The following is an 18432-nucleotide window of genomic DNA, read 5'->3' as shown; positions in this document are numbered from 1 at the left end:
TAACTTTTGTTCCTTAACTGTTTCGATTGTATATTTTTTACATACCACTTAATCTGTGATGCACATAATATTTATGTGAGTCTAAAAATCTGTCTTAACAGAAAAGAATAGGAATTACAGTTGGAGGGCTTGTTAGGGAACAAAAGTACGTGAGCCCCAAATGTTATATTCTCATCTCCACTACTTATTTTTGCAGAGAAAGCTAGAAACTCCATTATAATTACTATATTTATCTATTTATGCCTTCAAATTGGGCTTTTCATACTTATTTATTTAGTTTTTAAGGACATTTGCTTTTTTTTAAAACGTTTATTTATTTTTAAGAGAGAGCACGTGAGCAGGGGAGGGGCAGAGAGGGAAGGAGACAGAGGATCGAACCCACAAACTGTGAGATCATGACCTGAGCTGAAGTCGGATGCTTTTAACCGAATGAGCCACCCAGGCGCCCCCAAGGACATTTGCTTTTAATTTTGTTTCTTAATGTGGAAACTGTGGGAGTACGTTAAAAATAAAATCCCTAAGATAATAGATACATTTTTAAACATTCAAAGATTAACAATAATTCTTGAAATATTTATTAGGTTTTTTTTTTTGGCTCTGGACAACTCTTTAGCTCTATGGTATTTCTAAATTTCCAAGTGATTTATTAATAAAAAAAAAAAGGAAAACTATTAAGGTAATGTCACTTATTCGTTTTATTTTCCCATTCTTATTTCTTGATCAACCTTATTTCATTTATGTCTATAAATCAACTAGGTACTGCTTTGTCCCCAGCAGTGTGTAGGTTTTTATACCTTTGGGAATTTGGCACAACAAATAGGGAATTAGCGTAGAGGTTTTCTTCCAATAAGCGGGCTCCCATTTGATTTTGTGTTCAAGACTATAAAACGCACTTTTGTTTGACAACCTCTGAGATGACTAAATATTGCCCTTTGGAAAACCTGAATCTTTGCACTTGTTACTTCCAGAGTCTACCTCAGTTACCCAGGCTTAGTTTTAGGAGGAAATGAACTGAAACCATATTTAAATTCTGTTCATCATCTATGCAGACTTGTTTCTTCAAGTACTTCCTTTTCTCTCCTCCTGCCCTTTTCCCGCTGCCTTTTTTTAAATCTTGAAGTTTTTATTTAACATACTTGCTTTTGCAAAACCGTCTATTCCAAATTAAGCCTCTGTGACATGTCTGGATTATCTTAATTCCCTTTTTGGTATGGCTTCATTATTGGGATGTGTTTCATTTCAACAAGCAGTTTCAAACACAACACACATCCCCCTCTTTTCTCGTGGCTTCATAAACGCAAAGTAATGTGATGACATGAAAAATCTTGGAACCTAACCATTCCTGTGTCCACTTTCTAAGAACCCACATGTGTTTTCTGAAAACACACAAAAGCGGACACACGTCTGTTCACGTGTTGATACGGCAACAGGGCATCGACTTCAGGTACCGTTGTGTGGGGACAGTTCCCAGGGAATCATTACACGTTAAGACGGTTATGTATGGTTACGAATTTTGTCTCAGTGTTTGTCTCAGTATTTTGACCCTAATTTAAAGAAAAGGATGTTTCCGGGGCGCCTGGGTGGCGCAGTCGGTTAAGCGTCCGACTTCAGCCAGGTCACGATCTCGCGGTCCGGGAGTTCGAGCCCCGCGTCAGGCTCTGGGCTGACGGCTCGGAGCCTGGAGCCTGTTTCAGATTCTGTGTCTCCCTCTCTCTCTGCCCCTCCCCCGTTCATGCTCTGTCTCTCTCTGTCCCAAAAATAAATAAAAACGTTGAAAAAAAAATTTTAAAGAAAAGGATGTTTCTAAATTGTATTTATTAAACGTGCTTTTCCTTACATTCTGTGCTGCTACTTTGCTGGTCTCATGAGCTTAGTTGTCTCTGTGCATAGGTTACGATTGGGTAATAAATCTCTAGAGTGTTGCTTGTTGGTGTTTTCTTTGTGGTTCATATTTGATCTGTGGTCACTGCTGCACTTACTGCCGTTAATGAGAGCAAGAAACCTTTCACTAGTAAGAAATGACTTTTCCAAGTATCAGTTCTTAAAAGATCACATATGGTAAACCTGACCTCTTCCGTTTGCCACGCGTTATATTACTGATTTCAGGGTTGATGAAGATGAGAGAGACTTTTCAATTAATTCTAACTGGTTTAATAAATATGCTTGCCTTATTTATAGGACACCACTGTAAAATGGATATTTCGTATGGTGACTTTTCCAGATGACTGTGTCTTATTTTATGAATCCCCCTCCATTTTTTAATTCATGGACTTTATTTTTTTGAGCAATTTAGGTTTACCGAGAAATTCAACAGCGCGGAGAGTTCTTCCTCCCTGCTTTGCTCCCTCCCCCGCCCCGCAATGCTTCAAGCCCCTTTTATGAATATCTTGCTTTAGCATAATACATTTGTTACTTGAATCAATATTGATACGTTATTATTACATAATTACTAAAGTACACAGCGTACATTAAAGTTCACTCTGTGTGGTACAGTTGCGTGGGTTTTGATAACAGTATAATGTCATATATCCACCATCACCGGATCATACAGAATAGTTTCAGTGCCCTAAAAATCCTCCTGGCTCTGACTGTTCATCTTTCCCCAGCCCCGCTCCTCTGGCCAGCACTGATTTTTTTTAACTGTCTCTGCACTTCGCCATTTCCAGAATGTTATATAGTCAGAATCACACTGTTACTTAACGATATGCACTTAAGGTTCCTCCGTGCCTTTTTGTGGCGTGATAGTTCATTTCTTTTTAACTAACATGGGCTAACACGGATGTTACATGGATATTCCAGTTTGTTTGAAGGACATCTTGGTTGCTTCCAAGCTTAAGAAATCGCTATACACTACTAAAAGCATTCATGTACAGGTCTTTGCGTGGACGTCAGTTTTCAACTCATTTGAGTAAATACCTAGGAATGCAGTGGCTGGAATATGTGCTAAAGAGTATGTTTCATTTCGTAAGAAGCTGCCAAACCATATTCTACGCGAGCTGTCCCAGTTTGCGTCCCCAGCCGCAGCACGTGAGCCTTCCGGTTGTCCCACATCCTCTCCGGCATCTGGTGTTGTCAGTGTTGTGATTTTGCCTCTCTGAAAAGCGTGTCCCAGTATAACATTACCGTCGTCATTCCCAGTTCTGTAGTGACAGGGCACGCATCTCCTCATATGCTTACCTATTTTCAGTTGGCTTTTATCGAAACCTTGCCAAAATGTATCACACTTGTTCTCCGAGTTTGTAACAGAGAACTTGAACTTCACCTTTGCTTTGTGATTCGAGGTCATCCTGAAGACGTGCTACCCCCAGCAGCTGGTGGGGGGGGGGCGAAGTAGCAGCGTTTTTCTGTCTGTCGCTCACTGGCCTTTGAGTTTTGGCGTTTGCTCTTAACAGCATTTTTACTCTTCTGTTATCAGACTGACAACCTCTATTCCTCTTCCAGGTCCTGCCCCCAGTCTGTAGTGAACCCAGTGAAAGAGTCGTTAGGCTTGTTAGAATTACGGGTAACTTCAGGAGGACAGCCAGCTGGGGATGAGGACTAGTAGGGAGCTGCGGTCTCTGAGCTCTGGTGCTGTGTGTCATTTCCCTAGGCTGTGTGTGGCCTTCTTAGCTTTATCTTTGGTGCCCAGAGGTGTTCCTGGCAGACCCAAGGGCGAAGTAGATGTTTATGCCTGATTATGCTGTCACGTAGTTGTAGAATAATAGTTCTGGCTGGAAGGCGCCCAGCGTCCCTTTAATCCCACAACCCCACCCGTCTTCTTGCTGTGACCATTGCTGAGGATTTGCTCTATTACAGGCTCTCCAGAAAAGAATTAGGTAAATGGGACAAAAGAATAGGGAACATTTGTGGCTAGGGCCTTCCCACTCCCTTTGGTCCTTGCTACTTTCTCCAGTACGTGTTTCCGATGCTGCCTCGTGATGTGTCGTGCGGATTGGCTGACGTGGCGGAGCGTACTTGAATGTTGGGGTGTTTGCCCAGTGGAGGCAGGACTGAGTTGGGAACCGTGGGGGGAGGCGTAAGTATTGCCCGGCCAGCGTCAGCTGCCGCCTTGCAAATGGATAGCCGGAAAGGCAACGTGGGCTGTCAACTCAGGCTCGGATTCTGGAGGCAACTACCTGCGTGCTCTCTTCCTTCCCTGGCTGGACGTGACCTCAGGCAGATACAGCTGGCCCAGACAGACACGGGGATTCACCTGGGATGCGTCTGGCTCCTTGCTCGCCACCACGGCCCCTGTCACACCAGGACGGTGTTCACTGGCTACTTCCTATCCTCTTCATGATCAGAAAAGTCTCATGGCCAACTCTTCTCTAATTGTGAGTTTCCTGAGATCTTCTGTGGACCTTTCACGCAACTTCTGAGAGGCACTCAGCAGCAACCCAGGGTGCTGAGACCTGAAATTGGGAGCAAATGACTCGGTCCAGTCCCCTCGTGTTATAGGTGAAAGACCAGAACGCAGAGAAATGTTCTGATGTGTATTCAAGGTCACATTTTGAACGGGGAAGTAGCACTTGTATCTATTTTTGATCTGAGAGAATGCTACAGATAAGCTGTAAAGCAAGCAAGCAAGATGTTTCCTGAGGACCTTTAAGCCTCTGAAGCATAGCAGTGGAGACTATTCACCCAAGTTAATGATGGTTAAAAATAAGAAATAGGAGATAAACTGACACCATAGATTGGCACTAACGTTTATAACGTTTGCTATGTGCTAGACACTTTACCTTACCTTTATTGTTTTATTAAATCTGTGCATTAGCTCTAAGATTTACTGTTACTCTCTTTTTGCAGAAGAGGAAACTGAGATTTATAAAGTGACTTGCTCTAGTCATTTGGCCCCTAAGAAGCAGAGGAAGGAATGGACTTAGGTCAGTTTAGCTCCACAACCTATTTCTTTGCCATAGTCCAAGATTACTTTCAACAGTGTAAATGCAAAAGTACTTAATTCTTTTCTTTTTAAAAAATTTGTAATGTCTATTTATTCTTTGAGAGAGAGAGAGAGAGAGAGAGAGAGAGAGAGAGAGAGAGAGAATGAGCAGGGGAGGGGCAGAGAGAGAGGGAGACACAGAATCCGAAGCGGGCTCCAGGCTCTGAGCTGTCAGCACAGAGCCCAACTCGGGGCTTGAACCCATAAACCGTGAGATCATGACTTAAGCTGAAGTTGGACGCTTAACTGACTGAGCCACCCAGGCACCCCTAAAAGTACTCAATTCTTGAAATAAATGTTACACTCACTCATTTTTCTGAGGTTATTAGTCACTGTTACCTTCTGTTTCCTATGATGCTGTTTTTCCAGGAGACTTTTAGGCTCTTGTGTTGTGGGATTAAAGTGAATTGGAGAATGTCCCTGTTATTTGCTATAGGTGTATATAAATATACACCTTCTTGATTTTCAGGACAGGCTTTATTATATGGGCCAGTCATTCTAAGAGGTTCCACAAATTATATTTAGACCACCAACTCCATCGGTTAATAAGATCCCTGACAGTGCTCTGCCCACTGGATGACAGCTCCAGAGTCATTAGCTGTGTGTATGGTCACCGTCGGTTACCAGGAGAGCTGGCCCTGGGGTTGGGGTCTGTATTTGAAGCACTACCCCAGAGCTGAGTTTACTTCTGAACGTTCAGGATGTTTCCAATTAGCACATCTTGAGTAGCTTCTTTAGACAAATAACTAATCATGGTATGACTACTGTATTACAGAACATAAATCTTAAACTATAGTGTTAGTAATTATTATGTAATTAGAGATGAATGAATTAAGCCTCGTTTGCAATTTGTAAAATACCTCAAGTTATTTTTCAAACATTTTGAAACATGTTTTGTAACATTTCTCAAATGTACTTTACCAGGCACACTTCCTCTAATTTTCAAGCCCTTGTGTATTTTAAGGGAAATTTAATCCATATGTTTCTGATTCATTTACACTTAACTCATCAAAGTTATTTTTTAAGAACAATTTGGTTTCCAAGCAGCCTTAGGAACCCTTGTCATGAATTCCGTCAGCCTTTAAAAGCCTTTTCCCCAATCAAAACTTTTTTCCTCCAAAGATAAATGTGGATGAAATTTCGGTTTACAATGCAGAGCCCGTATTTCAAAATCTAAGCTAGTTCTGAATTTAGTGTAATAAGTTGTTCTGCCTTTACTGAAAGAACTGGCTTAATTTGTTTCTCTTCAAAGCAGGCCTCTGCAAAGAGTGTAATAAATAACAGTGTGCTTTCTTGAAAACACAGTGCACTGGCGTTCTATACTGCCTTCCCGAATTCATAGCACAGGTGACAAATGTGGGTCGATCAGACATGGCAAACAAAATGAACTGTTTTGGGGGGTCCGTCATGTAACTGATGAATATGTGTACATATTCAAATATACACGCGTACATTCATAAAATGCTTACATTCTTATAGATTACCTTTTTTGTTTGTTTTTACCTATACTTAAAAATTCAAGCAAGACTTTGCTGTATTCTGGATTAAATTAATAACTGATCGTGAAATGACTGTAATTGTTCTCATGTCTCTTCAGAAATGTTCCCCCCCTGAGATTTCGTTCACCGGGTTTGTGTGGCCCAGCAGTCGGGCTGTGAGCACAGCTTTTTGTGTGGTTTTTAATTCAACGGGGTGGGGTGATTGTATGAAGTCTTCTTCGGAAAAGTAAGGTCCTTGCAGTGAAGGTAGAAGGCTGACAGCTAATTGGACAGAATGTCATACAGCAGAGTGACTCTGGGAATGATTTGCTGAAACGCAGCACCAGAGGAATGGAGGTCGTTCGAGGCAGCTAGAAGCCATATTCGGAAATATTCACATTCAAAGAAAGGTACCATTTTCTTGGCTTCTCATCAGAGAATTGCATGAAACACATATTTGCTAATTGCAAGAAATCACCTCTTTAGTTCCTGTTTTTGATGGAAACTGTCATTTTCTCCCTGAAGTGTTTAATGTGGGATGAAAAACATCTTTTCTGTACTTTTCAGGGCATACCAATTTCTTCTATATCTTGCCAGTTTGTGCTGTAAATGAACTCTTAATATTTTATGAAAAAGCATTATGATAGATGAATTCCTTTTAAGAATTAACACCTACTTTTTAAAAATTCAAACCAAAATGAGAAACCTCTTACCTGAGGGGATATTTTTACCTTTTACCTTATATTTTTCTATGTGATAATTACTTAGAAAGGAAATATGCTTACACATAAAGCAGTATGTATAGAAATCAAGTTGGTCAGTGCTTGTGTTTCTGTCTCCCAAAAGCCTTTGGCCTAGAAGTCAGTCATGACTCCATCTCATTTCATACGACTCCTAGGACAGGACTGTGCTGGCCATTGTCACTGGTGACCTGGGACAGTGTTCTGCAAATTTCTGTGGCGATGCCTCTCCATCAAGAAGTGATTTGTGAGTTTTCCACCCTGACTGTATTGATAGCTTGCAGAACATTTGTAATTTACAGTGGTTTTTGTGTGCAATTTATAACAATGTTCATGACATTAGAAAATTTAGAGAGACCGAAAATATGAAAACATTGCCAAATAATTTTATTGGTACAAAAATGCCCTCTAGAAATTATGAAGAGTGTTTGTACTGAGAGCCACGAGATTAAATACACCTCATTCTTTTTTTTAACTTTAACTTTCGCCTCACTGGGTACAGTGATTTATAATGTATTTCACTGCTTAGTTTTAATGACTGTTGTTGTGAAAACGTTACTTCACAAAAGTGGATAGATCCAAGTGGAAGAAGTAAATCATTGACTGCAACTCTAAGTCAGGAGCGTTATTAAAAATGATTAAAATTCATGCTCACTATGCAGAAGTTTTCATTTACCTTTGGCCAAACCTGTGAACCACTCGCTTCATTTGGAAGATGTTTAAACAAATAGGAAAATTCTTTCAAGTTTAAGTTGCACATATTAGAGTTTTTAATAAGAGACTCAGTGTTTTTGGCAACAAAATCACGGAAGAGTGGAAGCCCCTACTCGAGGTCGAGACCTGGGTCTTCCTTCTGCCTGCCTCCCTGCTCCCTGTGTGCCCAGGAATCCTGGTTCTGTTAGCCCCTCCCATAGTGTCCCCCATTCTGCTCTGTCTGGACGTGATCGCGCTTGAACACCTTGGGACAAGTTTCATTCGTGTTGTGAGTTTTCCTCTCCCAGTCTTCAAAGAATGCCTGTCTTCTAGATACCATGTGAATGTCACTGCCCATTTCTTCCTTTTCACTTGTCAGTGCACAACCTGCACAACCGTTCCTCCAGCTTCTGTGCAAAACTTGCCCCGCAGAGGCGCCAGGTTGTTGTGGCTCTCCTTTTATCCGCGTGGGACGTTTCCAGAGCCGCCAGCCACCCGAGGCAGCGGCCTGCGGCCTCTCCTCGCTGGGGGAGGAGGACGAGGACCCTTCCATCGAATGTCAATGGAACTGTTGAAGGGAGAAGCGAGAGTAGAGCAGAGATTCCTAGTTACTAACAGAAAAGTGCTAAGCTATGAGAGTCCCGGCTAGAAGGGAGAACCGAAGAGGGAGGATCTGGCGTTTTCAAAGGGAAGGAATCCGCGTGTACTCCTGTGACCAGGCCAAGACTGCCGCGCGCCACAGATGTCCCGTCTTAACTTGCACTGTGTGCGCTCTGGTCAAAGCCTCACTCCTGCTCTCTGGCTGGAGATCCACCAGCTGTTTACACAAGGGGTCCGTCTGCCGGGTCGCGAGAGGCGTGGTATTGTGAGGACGTAGAGGACCGTCGGGAGGACAAATGAGATCCTGAGTCTAAAGGGCTTATCGGTTTCTGGCACCGCAGTGAGCCCTCAGGAAACGTGAGCCGCCGTGCTGCGCTGGCCCCTGGCAGGCTCTCCCGGAGCCGATCGCTGAATTTTAAGGGAAGGGGCAAGCCTTTTAACCACGCATAGCTTGGAGTTGGCCTCCGCGGGCCTATTTATGCCACAGAAGCCAGCAAACGTAATTACAAGTCAGGGGCTTCCTCCGCACGCCCCCTGGAGCACACCGCTGGTTAGCTATTTTTATTTTGTGTCAGTTTTTTCTCTTTCCTCCACGCGCAAGGCAGCCCTGGATGCCCAGGCTGGCTGTTTGTCCAGTCCCTCTGAACTAAGTAGATGCGATGACGAATAACGTTCCTAACCCCTGCCAGTCACGGTGAATAGGGTCACATTGATTTGCATCGAGCCATTTTTAACTCGGGGTGAACGGCCGTTGGGGATCTGTCAAAATTAGGGGCCACTCTCTTCTCTTACACGGGTACTTTTCTGCAGCGGAGCAGAAATCTAAAGATACCAGAAATCGACCGAAGTGTCGCACTACCCCTTAATTCCCTGTCCAATACAGGGTGAGCTCTATCCAGGCAGTTGCCCACACTGTTTTCAGCTTTTTACCAAAGGTGAGATTCTTTTAATTGCCCAAAAGGTTCTGGCCCCCAGCACTGGCATGGCTTACCTAGTGGTTGTAGGCATGTGTCCATAGAAGTGTTTTGCGAGGTATTTGTGAAAACTATTTGGCTATTTTTTTTTTTTTTTTAAGCAAAGGTGGTAGAGGGAGGAGGAAGAGAGGGTTCTGTTCTCACTTCTTCTAATACCTTCCCTGATCCAAAAACTGGAGTTTAGCGGTAGAACCCAATTAGAACTCTCTTGCCTCATTTAGCACACGGTCACATTTCTCGCTATTTACGACAGAAACAGAAAAGTAAGCATAATTTCTCAACAAAGAGGGAATTTACGAGCGACGCGATGTTTCTCTTACTGTAGTTAGAGACGTGCCTTCTAGAGGGTCGCACAGGGCCTGTGTGCCTTGCTTAAGAATCACAGACTGGAGTGGTAGTTCGTTGGCCCACCGGCTTTTCACAAGGAAGGAAAGGTGTTACATGATGTCAGAAGGTCTCCGGTTCCATAAAGCGGAGCTTTCCAAGGGTTTCCCTGTTCAGAGACGTTTTCTACGTAATGCCTGAGGGATCCTGCAGGAAGGGGGCCTAGGGGATCTAAGCAAGATTTATTTTTTCATGCATGTTAATTTGAATCTTAACCAAGATTATTTACGTAAGTCTACTTAGACCTTCATTAAATCATTCCAAGTTTCGAATGTCCAGCAGATTCTGGGTAGAATCCCTGCCTGAAGGAACTTGACCTGCTAGAGAAAGCCCTGAAACAAACCATCACAGAATTCTATGCACCGATGACAGTATGTGGCACCGATGACAGTGGTGTGGAGGAGGAAGAGGACAAAGAAGGCTTCACAGAGGAGGTGATGTCAGCCATGTTTTGAAGCATGAAGAGGAGTTCGGCAGGTGGCGAGGGAAGGAATACTAATCCAGGTAGAGGTAACGATCATCGCCTTCCTCTTGACTTGTATCAGAGTGACGGTTCCCTTTTATTAGAGCAAGTTCTTTAACACTCTGTGAGGGTAGGGAGCGATATGATCATTGCCTCCTGTGCTTTGTACACTGTGAGAACATCCCCAGTGGGCAATGAGAATCTGTAATCCTAGAAGAAGGTTTCCTTTCCTCACTGTGACCCCTTAAGCAAAACCGTCCTGAGGAACACTGACCCGAAGAAACACGTTCGCTGCAGGGTAATGGCGAAGCTTGGATTTGAAATCGGCTGCTCAGCAGAAAATCTAGAGCAGAAGAACCGGGTGTCTCGTCTATGGACATGGCCTGAATAAACACAAATCTCCTTGATTTTTGCGTGGCTCCAAATCACCTTCTTGTGATTCCTGGCGGTTGACAAACTGCGTTGCCTGCTTTCTCTAGCGGGATGGCGGCTGGCCCGGGCCACGGCGGGCCACAGAGACACAAGCAACAGTGTTCCCCTCGGTGGTTTGATTTTTACGTGCCGCGGGTGACGAGACAGCTCTGCGGCCCCAGTGTCTTCCCAGTGCTACGAAATCCCCCCTTGTTTTTCCAGGTGCACGTGCGGTCCGTTAGTCCATCTTGGAATCGTCTACGGAACAGAACTTTGTTCCAAGCATGAACCAAGCCTACTTCGTAAATCAAAAGGCGCTTCTTAATTCGCAGTTGTATATTAAATTCGCATGTTTCAGATTGAAATTCGCACACAATCTCTTTTGCATTACTCACCCTTAATAGTAATTTCTTCTGGCTATTGCCCTCAGGCTGTACAGGAATGAAAAAAATAGATTTGAACTCTTTATTTTGACGATGTTCACAGATTGTAAATCTAATTAGTTCTCTGACTCCCCCCCCCCCCCCTTAAAGGAACACACATTACTTTCTGAACAAAGTCTGCTAAGTCGGGACAGGTTTGCCTGATAACCATATTCATTTTCCCTAAATTATATTGTCAGTTCATTTGGAAAATTCATCCGTCTTTCTGCCCTAATTTGCTGCATCCGGTTGATGTGTGCCCCTAATAAATAGGATATCCACCCGTGAGATGGGGAGGAAAATCCTGTCCAGGTTAGATAATGCTTTAAGATTGACCTATTTCAGAGTTGGAAGGGACCTTTCTTTCAGATCAGTGAAGGCAGTGTTTCTCATCCTGGCCTAAAGGATCTATTTGTTCTTTGAGGAATTTCTAAATCCCGTGTTTTCATTTGGTGAACAGCCACAAGAAAAATAAGCACAGACCTCTCTGAATGGAGGACTGCCACGAGATTTCAGGGGTTGCGTGACTTGGCTCCAGGGAGAGGGTCAAGGCTTCCTGCGGGCCTAAGGGAATTTAGATACATGGTGAATTGAGGGCACAGCCATGATGGCAACGTCACGCCCACCCCCAAATTCCTGCGGGAGGCAGCCGGTGTTACATATTTGAATAGTTGTGTATTTCTGGCGTCCATGGTGGTATCTAAATTATAAAGCTGCTGCAGCCAGAAGCGTCCATTCTAAGAGTACAGGGTAGCCGAGCAGCCCTGGTCGTCCTTCGGGTATTTATCACACATGGCCCAGTGGTGGGTGCCGGACGGGTCAGCTTTCTGTGGGTGAGACAGCCACCCCAACACTTTGGTGGCTCGTAATAGCAAAGGTGTGTTTCTTATTCCCATAGACATGTCGCGGGCAGCTCTTTGGCTGCGATCCTACGTCGTCTCATTTGGAGATCCGTGATGCCTTCAGTAGACCCCCCCCCATCCCTCCCCCCCCCCGCCCCCGCCATCCTCATGACCTAGGGAAAAGAGCAAGAGGGCTCAGAGGCACTCAAAAACTCTTCAAACTCAGATGGCGCATATATCATTTCTGCTGTGTTCAGTGGCCAAACCAGGCCACGTGGACGAACCTGTTGTCCGGGAAACAGGGCAACATTATTCTCTCCGCAAGGTGTCGCACGGCAAGGGTAGAGATGTATGAGCCTCTTCCAGGGAGGGGGTTGGACGACGGGGGACAACAATCTACTGCGGGTGACCATCCGCCCACGCACCTCGCAGCTCCTTGTGCTGGATGATGGGACTGCCCAGCTGGCTTCCGGTCTGTCTTCTGTTTTCACTTTTTCTTCTTTGGACGTTTCCGACCTGGGAAGCCAGACCGCTCTCGGGCCGAGTGGATGTTTAGAGACCTTGCCCCGTGCCATTATTTTCCCCCGTAGAGGAACTGAGGTGATGTGCCCGAGATCACACAGCAAGACGCTTGGCTACGCTGCTTACTCTCGTCCCAACATCCACTTGTGAAAGTGTTAGACAGGAATTGCTGCTTTGCTAACTGTAAAAGAAAAACACCTTGATTGTTCCTGAAATCATACCCCATCTGAGAGACAGAGAAGTGAAACAGGACCCGAGTGGTCCATCTCGGAATGAAAACCGGCTCGGTTTTCTACCCCGTTTTCCTTCCAGCCACCTTTGTGTGGGAGGCAACCTATTTAAATGTATTGTAGAGCATCAACAGAGCGCCGGGAGCTGTTCAGTGCTCTAGTAAAGTCCCAGTTCCTGCCAAGGCAGATCGTGTCTCTGTTTTATAAATAGGCTGCGCCCGGTGGTGATTTGATTTAAAATAAAACCTGCAGGTAGTATTCCGCATGCTTCCTTCGGGTCCTTGGCGGGGGGGGGGGACAGTAGGTGGGTGAGTCCAGGGCCGGAGACAGCAAACAGGGGGCGATCTGGGCAGTGGCTTCTGGGGAGACCAAAGAGCTTCTTTGGTGAGAGGCTCACCAACGGCCTCTGGGCCCCAGTGAGCCTCTGACATACAGCGCGTCCACTTCCCTCGGGGGGAAGCTTGCAGGCAGGCCCCCTAGGGGTGCACGACTGGACACATCTTGGGCAACAGTTCTAACATCTCTAGAACAGTTGGGAGTTGCCTGCCCTCGTCAGCGCCTTCGACAACACAGGTCACAATCGCAGGGGATGTCTTCAGCAAGGTTGGGGTGCAATGGCACACAGGGCGGAAAGAACACGCCCAGCTTCCACCTCTCGCCCCGGGCAGCGAAAGAGAGGAGGAGGAAAGGACTCTTTGAGAAGGAGTTCATTGAAAACTGCTTTGGCCTCTGGAGCCGGGGGGCAAGATGGATCCGACGAGATTTTGAAAAGGCCCATTTCTGTTCTTTCTCTTCCTTTCACCTCCTAAAACATTTTATCGCTGTGAATCAAGTGCCTGGTTCTCTGGGGTTTTCTAAAACCTCCTGTTTTGACATCCCACTCAGCCTGCTCCATATGGAGTCAAAACAATCTCCCCATTCACCGTGCCAGTCAGAGTACCCTTTCCCTAGGTGGTGGGAGTTAGGAAAGCAATCTGACTAAATTTTATTATTATACACTTGACATTGTGACGCTTTGGGTATTCCACTTCTTCAGCTTGCTTTCTTTCCCCAGTTTTTCCTCTCTCTCCGGCTATAATTTTGAATTCCCCCTGGGTATAAAATACATATCCATCAAGGTTCTAGATAATCAATTAGGGTGATTTTCAGAACCACTTGGGGGAGCTTTTAAAAATACACATGCCTACGCATCCAGGATCTTGAGATCCTGATTTTGTGGGCTTCGGAGTGATCTAGGTGTCTGAATTTTTAAAAAGCTTCCTGGATGGGGTGCCTGGGTGGCTCAGTTTGTTAAGCGTCCCGCTTCAGCTCAGGTCATGAGCTCAGGGTTTGCGAGTTCCAGCCCCGTGTCGGACTCTGTGCTGACAGCTCAGAGCCTGGAGCCTGCTTCCGATTCTGTGTCTCCCTCTCTCTCTACGCCCCTTTCCCGCTCACTCCCTGTCTCTCAAAAATAAGCAAACATTGAAAAAAAATTTTTTTTAAAGCTTCATGGATGATTTTTAATCGAATCATCTAATTCTTTGCTTCCCTAGTAAAGAGTTCTTGCGTAGGAAAGCGTTTTTCTCTTGTTGCTTGCCATTCTTGGGGGGGGGGGATGGGGCGGGGGGGCGGGAACTATCTTTCACCTTATATCTTGACAGTACCCCTAGAATCAGCTTTGATTGATTTTAGTTGATTTTGATTTTTAAAGTTCGTCAGTTTCTTTTAGAAGAACCCACCAGATATTATTCTTAGAGTCTATTCTTCCTGCCCAGATTCCCAGCTCGTAAATTTGGCCACATCCAGGGATTGGAACACTTAACAGTGCTTGGAATTGCTTGATTTAAAGAAGGGCAGAACCCACTCTTACACATGATCTTATTAGCTCCTAATTCCCTCCCCCTTATCCCTTCTTCCTTTTTTTAGGACCTCTCTTTACCTACCTCTCACCTCCAAGGGTTTTTTTTTTTTTTTTTTTAACTGTGTCAGAAAGTTCTTTCAATGGTTGTGTCTTACCATTCGCCTTTTCATGACCCCTCGGCACAGTCATGGCTGTGCGTCTCATTAAAATGTATTAGGTTTGCTTTGTTGTAAGTTTTATTTAATGGTAACACTGAGCTCTGTTTGTATGTTGCTCTGATACCAGGCCTGTCTACTCAAAAATTAATAAAGCAAAATGGGACAGTTGTCTGGTAACATTTCATTTGTGGTTGACTGACAGTTTGGCATCATTGCAACAGAACCCAAGTGTAAACAACAGGCCTGAGTTCACCAGGCTGGCTAGAGCCAGATCGTGGGGTATTCTCATCTTTCATTTGGAATTTTAAAGCCATTACAGTCTCTCCAACTTTCTACCAAGGTGGAGGTGCGTGTGCGTGGGCCTCTGTGGGGGGAAGAAGGATCTTTGCTGAGACGTTTGGCAAGGTCTCTAAGTGATGTCCTTGTGGACAAGGTAGAGGAATGCAACCTGAGTGATGGTTACCTGGGTTCTTGGCTAATAGAATGGCTGTATCAAAGGGCAGTAATTAGTAGATTTGTGCTGGGCTGGAAAGAAGGCTTAATGCCAGGCTACAGGACCTCGTACACGGAGACCCCGGTCTCCAAGTAGTTTCGTAGAAGGTAAAGATGCAGATATCAAACTTCTAGATGGCCCAAAGCTGGGAGGGACAGATTATAGTGAAGATTATTGAAACAACGTTTAAAAAGAGCTCAGCAGGTGGGAGGAAGAGCTAGAATAAGCAAAATGAAATGTGAAGAAATGAAATGGGGTAGAAACAGATACAAAAAGCCTGATCAATTGCTTGTTGCACAAGTTAGGGAGACCTAGTATAATAGTCCCTGCATGACAAAGGCCTGTGCCCATATGTGTTACCTGAGGGCGTTCTGACTTCCCAGAAGTTTGTCACGAGGCCCCCACAGGACCTCCAGGCTCATCCGTGGATCTGGGATCTCTTGAGGGTCTTGATCACCTAAGCTAGTGAGAAAAACCTTGGAACCCGCCCCCCACCCCAAGAACCCACCATTCACAACACTTTGGACCTCTCTTTAGACTTGTCACAGGGCATTACAGTTGGCTTCTTGTGCACTTGGCTCAAGTGTAAACTTCAGGATAAGGACCATGGTTTCCCCGTTTCCCAGTTCCCAGGGCCAAATGCCTGACACGGTCAGACTGGGGAGTCCGGGGAGTCCCCACAGGCAGGGACTTTTGTCTGTTGGTTTTGTTCCCTGCTGCATCCGCGGGACTTAGAACAATGCTTCGCATAAGGTAGGACTCAATACACATTTAATGAAAGAATGAAGGTGAACACACAGATGTTCAGTAAATCGTAGCCATTCCTTCTCAGTGTGGTGGTGACATGTCCTGTTTGTAAGTCACTACTTGGCTAGCCTAAAACCCTCAGGGGCTTCACATCTTTTCCATTTTGCTTCTCAGTTCTTAGTCCGTTCCCACCCCTGATTGCATTTGGCGTTTACTCAGAACAGCCCAGCTAGGGCCAAAAAAAAAAAAAAAAAAAAAAAGTTTGATGTGTCTTTGCAAAGGTAGGCGTAATAGTGTAATGGATTAATCACTGGCAGGAAGTTAAGCGCACGGGGTGAAGTCAGATGGTTCAGGGTTTAGGTTCTGTCTTGGACAAGCTTCTTTATGAGACTTATGACTTTGGTATAAAATCTCCTATTTTCTTGAAGCCTTGGTGTTCTCATCTAAAAGGGTAGACACTCTTTGTATCTGCCACCTGAATCAATGTCACTATCATTGTTACTAGTTTGCCAAGGCCTTGGCTCAAAAAAGAGCCTTGAGTAGAGAGGGAGAAAACTCCAGGAGGAATCAAGGAAAAAGAAATCAGAAATTGCTAAAGGCCTGCCTTCAAGGTTTACTTCTTTTGTATGTCAGAGCACCTGCTCCCGTTAGACAAGTAAGCTCTTCAGAGGGGGGAAGTAGAGGCCCTGCATTGCAGAGGGAGCTAATGTCTCCATGGTAACAGCACATCAGATTCTGATGCGGGCACACCTGGTATTCTCAGGTTACTCTGACCATATGGCACCTCATATATTTCATCAAGGAAAAAAAAAAAAAACCTACCTTGACCTCCCCCTCCTGCGTAGGCAAACACAAGCACGCATAACCCCAACACCCTCTCTGTCCAATCCACGGCCACTGACGCAATATAAGCCACCGTCAAAGAGATTGGGAACACAGCTCCAAGAGCCATTCATTCAAACAAAGGACCAGGAGGGTTATTCTTGCTTCAAAGAGGTGCCCAGAAGAGAGGTACCTGACAAGGGACATTTGCAACTTGCCTTTTCTATGAGACTGACGTAGAATCAGGTGGTCTCCCGCTCGCCCCCACCCCGCCCCCGCCCCTGGCTTGGTAATAAAGCAGCCCCATTCATAACCCTGCCAAAAGCAGAATCACGTCCTTGACCATGACTCATCTCATGACACCATTTGTAAAAGTGGCCTCTCAAGCTCTCCCTCCATCTAAATGCCCATTAAATACCCTGCTTTGAACTAGTTTCAAAGGGAAAAGAGAGATTTCCTGGTAGGATTTAAAAAAAAAAAAAATGCAGACAGCCTGTAGTTGCCGTGTGCTGCAACCAAAGAATTATGGCTGCTTGGAGATTTCCTGCTCTGCTTCAGAGACAGATGTTTTAAAATTTCATGTTAAAAGAGACGTCAGAAACTGGGGACAAAAGTCACTGTTCTTGCAGCATATCAAAGCCTTCCTTTTCAATGGGCATCTTACTGATTTGGTTTATTCACACCACATTCCCCGGAAAGCCCATTTAAATGAACTGCTGCTACAGTGTTGGTTTTTTCGTGGTGGTGTTGTTTTTTTTTTTTTTTTTTTTAAGTACTTTGGGTAGCCTACCGAGAAATATATAATAGTCACCAAATGTATCCATGCAGCACGGGAGAGTGAGCTGTGCTCTCTAAAGTCTGTAGCTTATGTTTTGAAACTGGTTCAATGTGCAGGCTTCCCGGATCACTACTTAGTTTTAATGTGCGGGAAAGGCTTTGTGTTTAAAGCAGTAAAAGCTTCCCCTTGCACGGCACAGCAGCTTGTGACAATCTCACTGGCTCTTTTTCTCAGCTGCTTCCCCCCTCCACATGCTCACGAGGGAACTTTGAGATGGCGTGTGACCCGAAAGGGAACCGTAGGTCTCTTGCAACATATCTGACCTCTCCTCAATGTGCCCGATATAGTCAGACTTCCAGTTACAGCCAAGATGAAGCAGCCCCAATCCTCCTAGCTCCTCTCTCGCCCAGCTAAAAAGGCCATGGGCATATCAAACCAGCACAAGAAGATCCTTGGGGGGAGAAGAAGGCAGACGACCCAGGGCCCTCAGGACTTGAGGAACGGCACAGTGGTGGGTCCCCCGGGTTTCTTTATTGCCTTCTATATATTCTGGACAGAGCCCTACAGAAGCCTCCAAACTGGAATTGCCAACAGGCAGACCAAAAGAATCTTCACGAAAAGACTCCCCCCCCCAACCCCAGCCAAAAGGCCAAGAAAGGGCCCTGCTCCAGCCAAGTACCAGTAGAAACACCCTGCCCCCAGAGTTTCAGCAGGGCCGAACTGGGAGCTGATCTTTTTCCACAACCCCCTGCCCCACAGAAGCAGGCAGTAGTACTCCAATCCCTTGCTCAGTAGGGCTAAGCAGAGATCTTTCTAGTCTTTCGTCTTTGACTTGGTGGAAGCAGGTGGTGCCCTAACTCCCCAGGATACTGTCTGTGGGCCAGGTGGGTAGTTGATCTTCTAGTCTCTGCTGG

At 45.1% G+C, this 18432-nt stretch overlaps 1 protein-coding gene across 1 annotated transcript in view; it reads left to right on the top strand.

The window, feature by feature from the left end:
* Window positions 1–12938, top strand: part of KATNAL1 (katanin catalytic subunit A1 like 1) — a 102491-nt gene extending 89553 nt beyond the window's left edge. Inside the window, exon 12 of the mRNA XM_043576100.1 lies at window positions 11985–12938. The gene's annotated coding sequence lies outside the window, so the exon portion shown is untranslated. The remainder of the gene's footprint in view (window positions 1–11984) is intronic.
* Window positions 12939–18432: the final 5494 nt, after the last annotated feature.

This window comes from Prionailurus bengalensis, chromosome A1 (assembly GCF_016509475.1).
Source record: "Prionailurus bengalensis isolate Pbe53 chromosome A1, Fcat_Pben_1.1_paternal_pri, whole genome shotgun sequence".
Taxonomy (NCBI): domain Eukaryota; kingdom Metazoa; phylum Chordata; class Mammalia; order Carnivora; family Felidae; genus Prionailurus; species Prionailurus bengalensis.
The sequence above is the reverse complement of the archived record's forward strand: the minus strand, read 5'-3'. Positions and strand labels throughout refer to the sequence as shown.